We start from the raw sequence: 15,454 nt of genomic DNA, 5'->3' as shown, positions 1-15,454 counted from the left end.
TAGTGGGGCTAAGAATGAGAGCCTATTAAACCATCTAAAAGAATTTGAAAAATATTGCAACACCATCAAAGTCAATGGGGTTTCTCAAGAATTTATCCGCCTCAAGTTGTTCCCTTTCTCTCTAATAGGAAGATCTTTGGAGTGGCTAGACAAAGAGGTGAAGCCCAACTCCTTGAGAACTTGGGACGATGTCACAAAGGCTTTCTTGTCCCGCTTCTACCCCCAAAAGAAGACGGCGGAGGCAAGAGCCTTGATTCAAGGGTTCAAGCAAAGGCCGAGTGAAAGCCTTTACGAAGCATGGGAGAGATTCAAAGAGTATCAAAGGGAGTGCCCTCACCACGGAATCCCCACATACCAAGTGATCCAAATCTTCTATGGCGGTTTAAGTCCCCAAGGCAAGTCATGCCTTGATGGAGGGGCCGGGGGCCCTATCATGAACAAAACCGAAGAAGAAGTGGTAGACATCATTGAGGACGTGGTGACATATTATAGGGATTGGCAAGATGGGGAGAGGGACTCTTCAAGCAAGCAATCTTCATTGTACTCGGTGGACCATCTAAATGCAATCAACAACCTTTCCTCCCAAATGACAAACTTAGGAAAGGAGGTCACCGCAATCAAAGCTAAGTTGGAGAGCACTTCTTCCCCTTCTCAAGCTTCGAATCTTCCCTCCCAATTTAAGGGGAGAGGTACTCCTTCTAACTCTCAACCCCCTCCCTCTTCACATAATATGCCTTTGGGTTGCTTGTTTTGTGATGCATGTGGATCATATGATCATGACTCTAGTGCTTGTCCTAATGAATGTGTTGATGAGTTTGATAACCATGAGAGTGAACATGTGAATTATGTGTCGAATAATAATGGTCAACGGTTTGATAATCAAAGGGGTCAATGGAATAGGAACTTCCAAGGCCAAGGCAATTTTGACAACTATAACCAAGGTGGTGGTTATAGAAACCAAGGGAACCAAGGTTCTCGTGGTAGCTATAATAATCAAGGTTATAGTGGCCAAAATCAAGGCCAATATTATGGTAATCAAGGCCAAAATTATGGTAACCAAAACCAAGGTTATGGAAATCATAACCAAGGTAGTGGTAACCATAATCAAGGTGGTGGAAACCATAATCAAAGCTATGGCCAAAGTCAAAATAGGAGTAATTGGAACAATCAAGGACGGGGTAATTTTCAAAATAATTCTCAATGAGGTCCCCCACCCGGGTTTGTTCCAAAAACTCAAGGTGAAAGTTCCTATTCTCAACCTTCTTCACCTAGGACTAATTTGGAGGAGATAATTGAGAATCAAACCAAGTTGTTGAACACATACATGGCCGTGAGCGATAAAAAATTCAATGAAATGATGACCCACAATAAAATGCTTGAAAACCAGATCTCTCAACTTGCTAATGCCTTGAAAGATCATGCAAGCCCTTCTTCTTTACCTTCCCAAGGTCTTGACCCCAAGAAACCTGTGAATGCTATTGTTACCAGGAGTGGAAAGGTACTTGAGGAGGTATTGCCTAGGAAGGATGTAGATAAGGAGATTCCTAGGGAGGTTTTGGTTGAGGATGAGGAAAAAAGGGCATCATTGGATGAGGTAGTTGTTGAGACACCTAGAGAGGTGAAAGTAGAGAAAGAGATTGTGAGACCCAAACTCCCCTACCCACAAAAATTCATGAGACACAAATTGGATGAACAATTTGGGAGATTCATTGAGATGCTAAAACAACTCCACCTTTCTCTACCTTTTACCGATGTGATCAACCAAATGCCAAACTATGCCAAATTCCTCAAGGATATTTTGAGTGGGAGAAGAACTTGTGAGGTTGTGGAAACCATCAATTTGACCGAAAATTGTAGTGCTATCATCATGAACAAAATGCCACCCAAGTTGAAGGACCCCGGGAACTTCTCCATCCCTTGTGCAATTAACAAGATGCAAATTGATAATGCCTTATGTGACTTGGGAGCTAGTGTGAGCCTAATGCCATATTCGGTTTATCAAAGACTTGAGTTAGGGGAACTCTTACCTTCTAACATTACCTTGCAATTAGCGGATAGGTCTATCAAATTTCCAAAAGGTAAGGTAGAAGATGTCCCTTTGAGGGTGGGGAAGTTTGTGTTTCCCGTGGATTTTGTTGTTCTTGAAATGGATGAGGATGCCACCATTCCGATCATTTTGGGTAGACCCTTTCTTGCTACCTCGGGAGCCATGATTGATGTGAGAAATGCTAAGATCTCCCTTAAGGTGGGAGAAGAGGTTATAGAATTTGATTTGAATGAAAGCATGAAATATCCATGTTCTTCTTTGGAAAATTGTATGATGATTGATTCACTTGATATTGTTGTGTCTTCCATGCATGAGCACTTGCTCACTTCTAACGATGCTCTTGAGAATGTTTTGTTGAACAAAGACAAGGTAGGTGATTCATGCAAGGAGATGACTTTCTATAAGGAGTTACTTGATGGAAGTGTGGAGGACATGGATGAGCAAACATGTTTTGGAATCTCAAGCCATGAAGCTTTGCAAGTGGCCACATCACAAGAAGGTAATGGTGTGCCTATGGTGGAGCTCAAACCTCTACCATCACACCTTAGGTATGAATTCTTGGGCCCTCATTCTACTTACCCCGTGATAGTTAGTACATCCTTGAGCGAGAGCCAAGCTCAAGCGTTATGTGGTGTTTTGAGAAAACACCAAGGTGATTTGGGGTACACAATTGATGACCTTAAAGGTATAAGCCCCGCTTTGTGTCAACACCACATAACGCTTGAGGAAGGCGCCCTTCCTTCTATTGAACGACAAAGGAAACTACATCCCCTAATGGGAGAAGTAGTCAAAAAAGAGATCACCAAGCTTTTGGATGCGGGAATCATATTCCCCATCTCAAGCTCAAGGTGGGTCTCCCCCGTGCATGTCGTTCCTAAAAAGGGGGGTATGACCGTAGTTGAGAATGAGAAAGGTGAGCTCATTCCAACTAGAACGGTCACTGGTTGGAGGATGTGTATAGACTATAGACGTCTAAACACATCAACCAAAAAGGATCACTTCCCTTTCCCTTTTATTGACCAAATGCTTGAAAGGTTGACTAGGCACAAATTCTATTGCTTCCTTGATGGATATTCGGGATTCTTTCAAATTCCTATTCATCCCGAGGATCAAGAAAAGACAACCTTCACATGCCCCTATGGTACTTTTGCATATAGAAGAATGCCCTTTGGATTGTGTAATGCTCCGGCGACCTTTCAAAGGTGTATGATGAGCATTTTTGGGGACATGCTTGAAGAGGAAATGGAAGTCTTCATGGATGATTTTTCTGTGGGAGGTGTTACATTTGAGGATTGCCTCAAAAATCTTGAAAGATGCCTAGAGAGATGTGAAAAGGTCAACTTGGTGCTTAATTGGGAGAAGTGCCACTTCATGGTGGAGGAAGGTATAGTGCTTGGGCACAAGATTTCAAATAGAGGCATTGAGGTGGATAAGGCAAAGATTGATGTGATTGAAAAACTTCCACCTCCGATAAATGTCAAAGGAGTGAGATCGTTCCTTGGTCATGCGGGTTTCTATAGGAGATTCATTAAGGACTTTTCACTCATTGCTAAGCCCCTAAATGACCTTCTTCAAAAAGATGTTGAGTTCAATTTTGATGACAAATGCTTGAAGGCATTTGATACATTAAAGAAGGCCCTAATCTCTACTCCTATTGTTCAAGGCCCAAGGTGGGATCTTCCTTTTGAGTTGATGTGTGATGCGAGTGATTGGGCAATTGGAGGTGTTTTGGGACAACGGGTAGACAAGAAACTTCATGTGATTTACTATATGTCCAAGACTCTCAATGGGGCTCAAAAGAACTACACAACAACGGAAAAGGAATTTTTGGCAATTGTGCACTCTTTTGAGAAATTCCGATGTTACTTGTTGGGTTCCAAGACCATAGTCTTCACAGATCATGCGGCCCTCAAGTATCTCTTTGCTAAAAAAGAGTCCAAGCCAAGGTTGATTCGATGGGTACTTGAATTGCAAGCTTTTGAGATTGAGATTAGGGACAAGAAGGGTGCGGAGAATGTTGTGGCGGACCATCTTTCTCGCCTTGAAGGGGATCATATTCATGATGATGGTCTACCAATTGAAGATAGAATTCTTGATGATTTCTTATATGCCATAGAGGTGAAGGAACTCCCATGGTATGCCGATTTGGTCAATTTTCTAGCATGTGGGGAGTTTCCACCCTCTTTCTCCAAGAACCAAAAGAAGAAGATCAAAAGAGAGGCAAGGCACTATTTGTGGGATGACCCTATCTTATACAAACGTGGGGTTGATGGCTTACTTAGGCGTTGTGTTCCAAACGAAGAGGTGTCTAGTGTTTTAAAAATGTGCCACTCGGATCCTAGTGGTGGACACATGGGTGTTTCCAAGACCGCTACTAAAGTTCTTCAAAGTGGTTTTTGGTGGCCACATCTCTTCAAGGACTCATGGGGCTTTGTTAAGTCATGTGACCAATGTCAACGAGTTGGGAACATTTCCAACCGAAATGAGATGCCTCAACAACCTATCCTTGAATTGGAGGTGTTCGATGTGTGGGGAATTGACTTCATGGGACCATTCCCCTCTTCATACGGGAATCAATATATTCTTGTGGCGGTGGACTATGTTTCTAAGTGGGTTGAGGCCATTGCCTCTCCAACAAATGATCACAAGGTTGTATTGAAGTTGTTCAAGAAGATCATCTTTCCAAGGTTTGGTGTCCCAAGAGCAGTGATAAGTGATAATGGATCCCACTTTGTCCATAAGGCCTTTCAAAAGATGTTGAGGAAACATGGTGTGCATCAACGATTTGGGCTTCCCTATCATCCTCAAACGAGTGGCCAAGTTGAGGTTTCAAATCGTCAACTCAAGCTTATTCTTGAAAAGACGGTTGCTCGCAATAGAAAGGATTGGTCGGACAAATTAGATGATGCTCTATGGGCTTATAGGACGGCTTTTAAGACACCCATTGGTACCACTCCATATCACCTTGTCTATGGCAAATCATGCCATCTCCCGGTTGAGCTTGAACATCGTGCCATGTGGGCCATCAAGAAGATAAATTTTGACTTAGCAAGTGCGGGAGAGAAGAGGTGGTTGGACCTTCATGAATTAGAGGAACTTCGACTTGATGGTTACGATTGTGCTAGCACCTACAAAGCTCGATCCAAAGAGGTTCATGACAAGTTGATTGAGAAAAAGGAGTTTTGTGTAGGTGACAAAGTCCTCCTCTATAATTCTAGAATGAAGTTGTTCCCCGGAAAACTCATGTCAAGATGGAGTGGTCCGTTCTTGGTGAAGGATGTTTTTGGTAATGGTGCCGTGGAAATTTCTCCTTTGGATTCCTCATCTTCATTTAAGGTTAATGGTCATCGGCTCAAGAAGTACTTTGATGGAGTGTTTGTTGGTCTTGTTCACAAAATAATTCTTTTCCAACCACCTTGAGTGGGGTGATGCTCGTCGAGCTAACGACGTTAACCAAAAGCGCTTACGGGAGGCAACCCGGATTCTCATCTCATTTTTCTTTTCTTTTTCTTCCTTTTCATTTTCCTTGTTTAGTTTTGATCTTATTTAGTGTTGGTTTTATGTTTGTTTTGTAGGTTGCCCATTGTCATCACTTGTTGGAAAGAAGGGGTTTTATGAAGAGTTTAGAGTGCAGGGGAGAGGGCTCCCCGAGGGCTTGGAGAGACCTCGGGGGCTTCTCCAGCTTTCAAAGGGAATTGCAATCAGGAACTCCCCGCGGTTGCCCCGCGGTCTCTCCGCGGGCGCGGGGGAGTTTGGAGAGGTCTCGGCATATTGGAGAGGGCGCGGCCCTTATTTCAGCTAAATTCAAGAATTTGGATCAGGAACTTCCCGCGGTTGCCCCGCGGTCTCTCCGCGGGCGCGGGAAGTTTTGGAGAGGGCGCGGCTATTTTGGAGAGGGCGCGGCACCCATCAGGTATGAAAATCGCAAATTTTGGGCAGGAACTCCCCGCGGTTGCCCCGCGGTCTCTCCGCGGGCGCGGGAGAGTTCCCGAGACCGCGGCACTATCGGGAGCGGACGCGGGGTCCTGGGTCTCCTTTAACCCGGTACCCCTTTCTTCTCTCTCTCCTCTCTTATTTTCTCATATTTTCTCTAATTTTCCCCTTTCTCTCTCTAAAACTCTCAAACCCTAACCCCAAATCATCAAATCCTTACTCCTTTCTTCAAATTTCCATCAAATTTTCACAAAATCTACCTTATTTCTCCATTTTCATCACTTCTACTCAAGTTTCTCGTGGTTTTTCGGCAAATTTCGGTAGTGTGTGGAGTTCTATGCTTGATTTGTGTCTCCAATCTTGGTATACTTCTAACCTTTGTATTATTCTTGTCAATTTCACTTGATTTCTTTACATTGGTTGGCATTATCTTGATTTTGAGCATGATTTTGTGTTTCATGGCTATTTTTGTGAAATTTGGTATTTGTGAGTGATGATTGTTTTTCTTGATAAATCTTGCATATATTTGATGGATGTTTGTTGATATTGGTATTTGTTGTGGAATTTTGGTTGTTGTGTTGATTGAAACAGGTACTTTGTAGTTTTTGGGGGTTTGGTTGGATTTGAAAGGAGGATTGTGAGTGTTTGAGGTGTTTATTGCTTGATTGAGGGAGTTGGATTATTCCTGGTGATTTTGTTTTGTGAATTTGTGTGGTAAAAAAAAACGAAAATGAATTTGTTGAGACGATCCAAGAGTAGCAAGAACCGCTCGACCCAATCTCCCGGCCAATCTTCTCAAGGCCAATCCTCAAACCCTAACCCCCAAACACACTCTTCCACCCAAGATGACGCCCCTCCTCCTCTACCACCTCTAAAATTGTGGAACCGGTCTAAACAATTGCCCATTTATAACAAAATGAAAGACCGAAGGTTTAGACCCACCCGCCATTATTTTCATGATGACATGGCCAAGCTAGGGATAGATAATGACCTTGATGTGCTTCTCAATAACCTAAGTTTAGGTGAGTTTTTGAAATCTAACCCCCGCACCTACTTGGAGCCTTCAATTGAGTTTTTCTCCACCTTTGAGTTCAATAGGGTAGGGGAAACCGACTACATCATCTCCTTCCAACTCTTCAATGTTAAACACACCATGAACCTAGCCGAGTTTAATGTGGCCCTAGGTTTCAACCCGAATGGTGATATCTTCGAGCCCCTTATCTCCCATGCCCAAAGTGAGTATAATGAGGTTGCTTGGTGGAGAACCATAGCCCACAAAAAGCAATTTGACTCCAAAACTTCCCTTGCTAGTGAGATCATTCATCCGGCCCTTAGGATCCTCCATAGAATTCTCGGGTACTCGGTTTATAGTAAGCAAGATTTGGGAAAGTTGTCTCGAGAAGAGATCATGGTTTTGTGGATGGCTACTAAGCCGGAGTTGGGATCTAGGATTAATTTTGGGTACATTTTCATGGAACGGTGCAAGGAGATCATGCATGGGGTGAAGACGGGGGAGGTTCATTGTGGGGGAATGGTGACCCGTTTGGTGAGGTATTTTAACCAAGAACGGTTCTTAGAGTCTTGCACTCCGGTTGGAGGGAGTGAAGACATTTGGATTAGTTTGAGGCAGGTTAACACCCTCCGTTTCATAACTAGTACTAAGAGAGCCGGTACCTACTCTTGGCTAGTGAGGAATACCCACCATTGCCTTCTCCCTAACCCGGCCGCTACCTCCATTTTTCGCCAAGCTAAGAATGTTTGGATGGTCCCTAGGGACAATGGTAGGATTGATGAGGATGAGATGGAGGAAGATGCTGATTTTGTTGCGGGAGCCGGGTTTGAGGATGTGCATGAGGAGGAGGAGGAAGGAAGAGGAGAAGAACAAGAGGAACAACAACAACAACAACCGTTTCAACAACAACAACAAGGAAGACGAAGAAGGCAACAACAACAACAACAACAACAACAACAACCGCCACCCGATTTTGAACAAGATATGGCGACTATGTGGGCGCAAATGGAAAGCATGAGACTTTCCATGCAAGGTGTGTTCTCTGACCACCAAACTCTTTCTTATCAAACTAGCGCCTTGTATGACGCTAGTGTACGTAGGGGGGAGGTCGCACCTCCGGTCAACTACCCTTATGTGCCGCCCCAACAAGGGCCGGTGCCTTCCCGGGGTGGTGACGGCCTCCCTACGTACCCTTATTGGCAAGGGGTTGAGACCCCCGATGTGCCAAGGCGCAACTTCCCGCCTTACGATTATAGGGTCCCGGGGGGGAGTGATTACAGGGGTGACCCCGCTTATTATTATGTTGACCCCCGTCACCCCGAGCCCCTCGTTCAACAAGAGCCCTTTGACCAATTGACCCCATCCCAACAAGACCTATTTAAGGGTTATTATGGTTTTCCTCCCGGTTTCACCGGAGGTTGGGATGAGGGTGATGGTTTTGGAGGTGATGATGGTGCCGGCCCGAGTGGCCATTAGTCCCCTCTTTGCATATTTGTCTCCCTTTTTGTTCTCCCCTTTTCCCTATTTTTGCATGTTTGTCGGCATCGGGGTCGATGCTTTCATTTTGTGAAGGGGGGGGGGGGGGTCAAAAAGGATGTGTTAGCATGGGGATGGCATCTTGGGCTCGGTGGGAAGTTTTTGATAAGGTTTTTGGTGGATCTTGGCTGTTGGTCTTGTTGTTTTGTGTTGTTGATTGTTTCTTCGGATGATGGTTTTTGGGATCTTTCTAAAAAATTCAAGGAAATAAATTTTTGGTTTCAATGATGATGGGTTCTTCTAGGTTTTTGTATATAGTTAGTGTTTTAGTTTTTTTTTATTGTTTGCTTTTGTTTGGAAGTTACTAACAATTTCACTTTGTATATATATAGCTTTCTTTTCTTTTACTCACCTTGTTCGTAGCTCATGCTTTGGATTGCGGAACCCTTTGGAGAAGCTCGTTCTCACTCTCTGGGTACTTTGGTCTAGCATGGACGCTTGGTGAGGACTTTCTTATTTTACTCCTTTTTATTTTCACTTCTTTGTTTTCTTGGTTGCTTAGATTAAGATTAGGCTTAGGGGAAGTTGAACGGTTCGAGGATGTATGAATTTAACACCTAGTGTGTTTTGAGTCTTTGGCGATGTGGCCATTAGACCACTTGTATGTCGATTGGGATAAACGTGTTATGATTGCATCTTTGCCCTTTCCTCTTTCCCTTTCTTATCTTTGTCTTAGTTTTCCATCTTTTCCTTTCTTTTCTTATCTTTTGTTCTTGTTGGTGTGCATATCTTTTTGAGGCTTTCTTTTTACTTTTTTTTCTCTTTTTGAAAGTCGGACTTGTATGCAATGGGCTCTTGCTCTTGAATAATAGTCTTCCTAGGTAATTATGGTATGCACGGTTTGAGATTACGTTTGGTTGATTCTAGGATAAAGCATGCTAAGGTAGTTGTCTAGAACTAGAGGGATCATGAAGCCGGATTCTACTTGTTTGTGGCATGTTTGGTAGTTGCTCCCTATCTTCAATTTGACACCCTTAGTGAGTTTTTGCTACAACCATGTGAGGTGTATATTTGTTCAAGCTTTCATCAAATTCTTGCATGAGCGGCATGGATCCTTGATTTTCGCAAACCTAATCTAGAATCTTAGCATATGATTCCTAAGACCGTGACCGAACTACCTAGGAAGGACAAGGGCAGCTTTTTCGGGGTGGTATTTTTCATTTTTAGGATAGTTTTATTCATTTTCTTTATTTTTGGGTTTACATTTGCCTTCTTGCAACCATTTGAGCCTTATCCCTTCTTTTCAAGCCACATCTTTAGATCTTTGGCCTTTTGTTTCATTTTCTTTCTTTTCTTGTTTTTGTGAAGCAAATTGATCATATTTGATGGAGTTTACGGTGGTGAAGTTGGATGTTGGGTTTTTATGAGTGCAAGATTGTGTTAAGTTCGCTTTGTGAATAATGGCAAGTGTTCGTGTAAAAGCCGTCCTAAATCATAAAAGGCATGGACTAATAAATTGCATTATAGAAAAAGCCGTCCGAATTTAGCAAAAGGCAAGGACATTGCAAGTTTAAGTAAAAACAAAGAAAAAAAATTGAAAAAAGTAAAAATTCAAAAATATTTTGTTGTAATCTTTTCTCCTTCTAAGCATTGAGGACAATGCTTCCTTTAGCTTGGGGGGGGGGGGGAAAGCGTTATTTCTTCACGCTTTTTGGTCTTATTTTAGTAGAGTATTGCATTGAATAAGCTTGGGGGTGTTAATACATTTTTTGTTTGGTGATTACTTATGTTTGGTGTTGAGATTTGGCCGGTCTTTGCTTCACATTTTAGGATAACCACCAAATTTTTAAATTTTTAGCCTACCTTAACCCTTCTTGCCTTACGTTACAACCTTGGGGAAAGACCTTTGGACCTAGGAGTTGAGTCTTTCATCGGTGGAGGGAATCATAGGTTGTGGACTAAGGAAAGGGGTTGCGAAATCAAGATGTCGAGTAGCCTAAAAACTTTGATCTTTTTCCGGTTCCTTCGCGGAATCTATGAGATGCTCACTAAGGGGAGATATGAGATTAGTAGGGGGAACGCGGTAAGATTGTTTGGGATGAAGGTGGAGTGTGATAACTAGTTCCTACGCTTAGCATATTTATGTTTCAATCAACCTTAGGTATCTTTTAACGTGCATACCATATTTCACTTTAGAAAGTTTGTTATTCATTTGAATTATAGTCTCTTTGTAAAGTCCATTTCGTAAAGAATTTGTTTCCTTTTTCCTCTTTCTGCTCTTTCTTTGGTTTGCCTCTTGGGGGTTTGGTGGAGAGTTATGGGTAAACTCTTAGGAATCCCTTACGAGAGCATCACTCGTCCTCTTGAGCGATCTAGGGGTTCAAAATGGCTTGTTGTAGCTAAAAACAACCGTGATTCCTACGACAGTGAGTCCTAGTGTAAATTCTTACCCCTCTTTCTCTTTTTATTTTTCCCTTCTTTTTCCTTCTTGGCCTTTGTTTTGCTCGAGACGAGCAAAAGTCTAGCTTGGGGGAATTTGATGAGTGTCATTTATGGCACTCATAAGGTAGTCTTTTAGGTTATTTCTTTCCCTTTTTGTTGCTTTTTTTCTTTTAGTTTTGGCCCTTTTTCCTTTAGTTTCTCCTTTTTCCTCTTTCTTTATGTTTCTCGTGTTTTTCCTTTATTTTGCTCTTTTTCCCTTTTATTTCCTTCCTTTGTTTACTTGTGTAGGTATTGTGAGATTCACCTTGGCAAAGGAGGCAATTCGGGACCTCAATGATCAAGCAAGGAATAAGCATTTGGCTAGAGAGGGCTTAGAGAGGTCTTGGAGAGACCTCGGAGAGGTCTCTATAGCTTTTCTCCAGGCCGCGGGCGCGGGACTTCAAGCCGCGGGCGCGGGCTCTTATTGTTCAAAAATGCCAAAAGTTGGCAGGAACTAGCCGCGGTTGCCCCGCGGTCTCTCCGCGGGCGCAGGCAATTTGGAGAGGTCTCTCCGCTCAGAGAGACCGCGGCTCCCCTGATCAGCCTTTGGGAGCAGGGGACTTCGCCGCGGGCGCGGGTCATCAAGCCGCGGGCGCGGGCCCCTGAGGCCGCGGGCGCGGGTGCTGCCCAGGCAGGCCGCGGGCGCGGGTGCTGCCCAGGCAGCCCGCGGAGGGTTCCGTACCCATTTTTCCGCGGGCGCGGGCTTATCGAGAGAGACCGCGGGAGCTGCCGTTTTCTTCTTAGCCTATAAATAGAATTGTATTTCCTTTTTGAAGGGAACTTTTTTGATAATTTTCATTAGCTTAGTTTTAGAGAGAGAAGTTAGAGAGAAGTTAGAGAGAAGTTCTTGGTTTTGGATTTGTAACTCAACATTTGATCAATCAAGTTTGGATTTCTTCATTTTCAATCATCAATTTTTAGTGAGATTCTCTTCTTTCTTTCATCTTTTACTTACTTGTTATTTGATTCTTTTGCTTGATGTTTGTTTTTCTTGGATTTGAGTTTGATAATATTGAATACTTTGATTTCTATTAGATTTTGATATAGAATGATGATCAATGCAATTTCTAGTTATTTGTTCTTCAATTTCACCATGATTAGTGAGTAGATTAGTTGCTAGGGAAAGGGGGAAGCATGTTTGATTAATGGAAATGCTAGTTGATGCTCTTTGATTGGTTGATTTGTTGCAATTAAATTGGTTGACATAGTTTTGCATGAGATTGATTAGATTAGGATTGATCACCCTATAAGATTAATCTAGATTGCATTGAAACTCTTAATGACATGACCAATTGATTTAAAGGTTGCTCTAATTGATTGAGTTTGCTTATGATTCTTCTTGGTTTGCCTTTCATAGTGACCACTAGATTGGCCTATAGGAGATAGTATTTGAACTCTCTTGATTGCTACTATTGTTTGTCCATTGCAATACTTGAATTAATTGATTGAGCTTTAATCTAGCATTATCATTGATTTTGCATGTGGAACCCATATCCCTAGTGTTTAGACCTTTGATTATTTGTTGAAATTGATCTAGTTCATTTTAGTACCAACCAATATCTCATTTTCGACTCCGAGGTAGCTTGACTTAGACTTTAGTTTTCATCATTGCATTCCCTTGGGACCGACCCTTAACTTACCCTATATTCATATAAGGTTGGTTAGGTGTTTACAAATTTAGTTTGGCTTGGGGAAAGGGTAGAAAACGACATGCATTTTCCTCTTGTCAGCAGGGGGCAATGGAAGTTTGTTGGTATCAATTAAATCTTGGATTGTTTCCTTTAGCTTCCAACAATTTTCTGTGAGATGGCCCCTACCCTGATGATACTTGCAATGTGCATTGGGGTTCCAGCTAGCCGTGCTCTTTTCGACAGGTGGGTCCTCGAACGGTCCAATGGGAGTTCTAAGACCTTTTGCATGTAAGCGATCGAATGCGGTGTCATAACTCATACCAATAGGAGTAAAGTTCCTCCTAAATGGTTTCTTTTGTCCTTGATTATTCATAGCGAGGACTTCATTCAAATTAAAGGTGCTAACATTATTTGAGTGGGTGGTTTTGGAAGAAGAAGGATTGTCGTTCTTCTTGCCTTTCCATCCACTATTAGAGTTACTATTGTTAGCAGCTTTTTGTTTAGCTAGGTCGTCTTCAATGTTGATACCAATGTCATAGACGACCTTGAAAGTGTGCAAGTTATTTTGGTATTTGAGATGCTTAGAATATTTTTCTTGGAGGTTCTTGATGAACATCCTCACAGAGTCTTTCTCACTAGGCACCTCAACCATCTTTGCAGAAGTTTCCCTCCATTTATTAAAGAAGGAAGTAAAGCCTTCATTCTCTTTCTGCTTAAGTATTTCAAGTTCCCTATGATCAGTTTCAACTTGAACATTGCATTTATATCTATCAATGAAAGCGTTTACAATTGACTCCCAACTAGAGGTTTTCTCTTTATCAAGAGAAAAGTACCATTGCTGACAAACAGTTTCTAAAGATAGAGAAAACACATAATGAAAAGCTTTCTTATCTATTCCCTTAATATTCATTACAGTTTCAAAGGCTCTTAAATGAAAATAAGGGTTATCCATTGCCTTGAATGTCGGGATGTCGTTGGCATTGAACTTCTGTGGAAGAAGATCCTTGTCCACCGAGACCCCTTGTGAGCTAATGCCCTGGAGTCTATAGTCATTGGATAATCTGCTCAAACTTTCCTGGATAAGCTCCATTTGCTGGTGTCTTACAGGGTCATTGATTTGAAGAGTCAGATTCTTCAACATTTCAGCCATGTTAGCCACTTGTCCCTTGAGTTCGTTGACTTCTTCCTGACTTGCCATTATCTTCTTAGCTTTCCTTTTTCGACCGATTGGCTTATCAAGAAGTGAGACTTGAATGAAAGTGTTGTCCTTGATTAAACGCCCTTCCTTTCTTAACTACGCGCTGTAGATTAAACCATATTTGTTTTAATGACTTGACTCAAGTTGACTTTGATTTTATGGTTTAAAAAAGCAAAAATAGGGTGCATATTTTTGGGAATGGGTTCAAAAAAGTGGTTTAATTGGAGGATTAATATCCGACTTACCCCACTAAAAAAAATGACGGAAAACACGCATTCAAGATTCTCTAGACATGGTCAAGGTGTGACATACATGTTAAGTGTGTGCTTTACAAGTGAGTGCAAGTGACATGCTTTGACTCTTGTGTATGACCATGGAACTAAGTGCCTAGACTCAATTAAGGACTTAAATATGGCTAAAGCCATTAACAAATTGGTTAAACTGATTAGCAGACTATTTAATTAGATTCGTCGTGATGACTCGAGTAAAAATCTGGACTGTCGCCGGAACAACAGAACTGTCGCCACAGTTTGAAGCTTGTCGCCAAATGACAAACTTGTCGCCAGGCGACAAACAATAAAATGCGGCGCCACGGCCCAAACTTTTGCGCCATTGCTAGAACATTAATCTGGGACTGTTTCCAGTAATTTTACTCTAAGGGGACATGCCTACAGTCGCACTATGTCAGATTCATTACTTTATTAGTCTTTAATTAGTGAAATTAATTAATTAGTTAGACAAAGTCCTTTTTAATCATTAATTAGTTTATTTAGACTTAAACACAAGTCAAACAAACGGTTAGCACATATAAGGTATGCACAAGCAAAGAATGCACAAATAGTTCAAATAGTCACAATATGATGCAATGAGTTTGCAACCTAATCATGGCTCTAGTTCTCTAAGTTCAAGGATATGGGTTAGTTGAAGAGGGTCCATGGTTATGAGTCCGGATGCATCGCGCGGAAGCCTTACCTTTGGAAGGGTTGGCGCGTATGGATGGGACCCCGCAAGTTAAAAAAAACTTGCTTCCACGGTTTGGTGGGTTCACAAACTCGGATGTACCCGTCGTTGCCAGGAGCGTTCGATTGGGTAGATGGAGCGTGAACCCCCAGAGGGTTATGTCCATTTGTAGAACACATATGGGTTTCAAAAAAGAGAGAAAAACTCAATCAAGAAGTAGAATCGAGCCAATAGTGCTAGAAATGGTCAAAACAAGAAGGTAGAGTTCTTGCTCGATATTGGAAGAACTTGGCGCCAGACTACAGGGACTGTCGCCGCAAAAGTACCCCTGTCGCCAAGCGACAGCACTGTTGCCAGGCGACAGAAGCACTTTATAGGCGCCAAGCCCTGTTTTCTAGACGCTAGTTCCTACAAGCCTCAGCAGGTATCTACGTTCTTAGAATTTTCCAGATTTCGCAGTATTATTTCAATTCTAGTTGTGAAAGATATTTCTCAAGTTTCCTACGTGTAAAAATCCTATGTTTTTGACTCATTTCGGATGGTATATCCAATGAGGACCTTTTATATGCATAAGACAATAATGCTAATCAAAATTACGCACATGAAATACTTAGAACTTTTCAAGTCTCATCCACTCATTCTAAATCATTGCTGAAATAAATTTCAGGAATTAAAATAGAAATCCTCCCCAGCAGAGTCGCCAAAAATTGTAGGGA

General features: G+C 42.1%; 1 pseudogene; it reads right to left on the bottom strand.

Annotated features, from left to right (window-relative positions):
- Nucleotides 1–246: 246 nt before the first annotated feature.
- LOC145590362 (small nucleolar RNA R71) lies at nucleotides 247–345 on the bottom strand (annotated as a pseudogene).
- Nucleotides 346–15,454: the final 15,109 nt, after the last annotated feature.

Source organism: Chenopodium album, chromosome 17, assembly GCF_948465745.1.
Source record: "Chenopodium album chromosome 17, dcCheAlbu1.1, whole genome shotgun sequence".
Lineage (NCBI taxonomy): Eukaryota > Viridiplantae > Streptophyta > Magnoliopsida > Caryophyllales > Amaranthaceae > Chenopodium > Chenopodium album.
This window is presented reverse-complemented; position numbering and strand designations above follow the sequence as displayed.